At 43.0% G+C, this 2,414-nt stretch overlaps 1 pseudogene; it reads left to right on the top strand.

The window, feature by feature from the left end:
* Positions 1–716: 716 nt before the first annotated feature.
* Positions 717–1,491, top strand: LOC117725053 (nascent polypeptide-associated complex subunit alpha pseudogene; annotated as a pseudogene).
* Positions 1,492–2,414: the final 923 nt, after the last annotated feature.

The following is a 2,414-nucleotide window of genomic DNA, read 5'->3' as shown; positions in this document are numbered from 1 at the left end:
TAAAGCCACATCCTCTGATTCTTTCAAATAGTGCTAAACCCTGCTGGCTAAGCATTCAAATAGAAGAGCTTATGGGGGGGGGGGCATTGTCATTTAACCCATCACAGATAAGAAACAGGAACTTAATGATCTATTCTATTAGAAATACACACAGAGAGAGAGAGAGAGAGAAAGAGAGAGAGAGAGAGAGAGAGAGAGAGAGAGAGAGAGAGAGAGAGAGAACAATCATCCTGAAATGGTATGGATCCATCAACACCCTTGCACCAGTCAGGACTCAGGCAACTTTGTGGCAGAGAAAGCAGAAAGAGTGTAAGTGGCAGAGGGGATAGAAGACACCAAGAAAGACAAGACCATCTAAGTCAACTTGATCAAAGCTCATATGACTCAGAGACCAAGGCAGCATGCACAGGGCCAGCATGGGGTGTACCAGGTCCTCCGTGTATGCATTATGGCTTCTAGTTTAGTACTATTATAGGATTTATAACGCAAATGGGTGTCTCTGTTTCTTGTGCCTTCTCTTGGGCTCTTTTTCTGTTTTGTTTTGTTTTTGTGAAATTCTGGTTTATTAGGTTTTGTTTGGTCTTACTTTATTTTATTATTATCCCTAAGAAGCTCGCCCATTCTTTCAGTGAGAGACAGAAGGGGATTGGATACAGATGGGAGGGGAAGTGGAGAAGAACTGGGAGGAGGAGATAGAAGGAAAACCATGTTCTTTCTGCCGCCATCTTGGTTCCGTGGTCTCCGTACAAAATGCCCGGTGAAGCCACAGAAACCGTCCCTGCTACAGAGCAGGAGTTGCCACAGCCTCAGGCTGAGACAGGGTCAGAAACAGTGATGAATCCGTGCCGGAGCTCGAAGAACAAGATTCCACACAGACAGCCACACAACAGGCCCAGCTGGCAGCCGCGGCTGAGATTGACGAAGAGCCTGTTAGTAAAGCCAAGCAGAGTCGGAGTGAGAAGAAGGCGAGGAAGGCTATGTCCAAACTGGGTCTTCGACAGGTTACAGGGGTTACGAGAGTCACTATCCGGAAGTCTAGAAGTATCCTCTTCATCATCACAAAGCCGGATGTCTATAAGAGCCCAGCTTCAGATACCTACATAGTGTGTGGGGAAGCCAAGATTGAAGATTTGTCTCGGCAAGCACAGTTAGCAGCTGCTGAGAAATTCAAAGTTCAAGGTGAAGCTGTTTCAAACATTCAAGAAAACACTCAGACTCCAACTGTCCAAGAGGAGAGTGAGGAGGAGGAGGTTGATGAAACGGGTGTGGAAGTTAAGGACATAGAATTGGTCATGTCACAAGCAAATGTATCAAGAGCAAAGGCTGTCCGAGCCCTGAAAAACAACAGTAACGATACTGTAAATGCTATTATGGAATTAACAATATTGTAAATGCTATTATGGAATTAACAATGTAACTATTTGACAGCAAGGACACCCTCCTCCTCCTCTTTCCCCCCCTTTTGGTGTTTGAAAAGTGGAACTACATCTTGGTTTAAAATTTGTACTGTTTCTATCCCTAATAAAGTTGTGGCTTCTTGTTGAAAAAAAAAAAAAGAAAAAGAAAAACCATAATTAGGATAAATTATGCGAGGGGAAAATCTATTTTCAATTAAAGGGAAAACATCATTTGATGAAAAACAGAACAAAACCTCGCAGCACAAGAATAACCACTCACTACTGAGCAAGGATCTTCAGTCTGAAAAATACTGCTCCGGTGCCCTTTGAGAAAAAGCATGTCTGTGCTAAATTTTTACTTTAAAACACTCATGAATTAAAGGAAGCGTATTTACCTCATTTCTGCTTAAGAGACACCAAGCCATTCACATTTCACCAAGTAACTTGAACCCATTTGGTGCCTCCTACTCTAACTGTTGGCATAGTGCCTAAGGTTAAATTGTAGTAGAGAATGGTAGTAACTGGGGTGGGACAGGGATCAGCCAGAGAGCCAAAGTCCTCTTAAGCCAGCTTTTTAATTGATGCAAACCTTCTGTTCTGGGATGATAGAAAATAGGAGGTGAAATGGGAATGGAAGAAGCAAGGTGTTGGGAAGAAGCCAGACTTACAAGAATGGGTGATGTAAGTGAAAAGACTGTCCCTGGATCTTCTTCACACAAATGATTGTCCCGATAGAGCGATAGATTATCTGTGTGCTCTGCATATCTCACAAACAACAGCTATCCTCGTTTGCCCCCCTCTCTCTAAGAAGAGAAGTATGTGCAGTTAAACAAGATATCAACTTCCTAAGAATGTTCAACTGGGGCTAGCTCCAGCCTAGGAGGGTAATGAGAGAATAGACAGGCCATTAGGGCACAAGCCAAGCAACACAAGGAAGTGAACACAGTAGATGTGGTTTGAGAGAAGGCTGCTGCTGACAAGGAATATATATATTTTTTTTAAACTACAAGAAAATAG

The sequence above is a fragment of the Arvicanthis niloticus genome, chromosome 1 (genome assembly GCF_011762505.2).
Source record: "Arvicanthis niloticus isolate mArvNil1 chromosome 1, mArvNil1.pat.X, whole genome shotgun sequence".
Classification (NCBI taxonomy): Eukaryota; Metazoa; Chordata; class Mammalia; order Rodentia; family Muridae; genus Arvicanthis; species Arvicanthis niloticus.
Note: the sequence above shows the minus strand (reverse complement) of the source record. Positions and strands in the feature narration are given on the sequence as shown.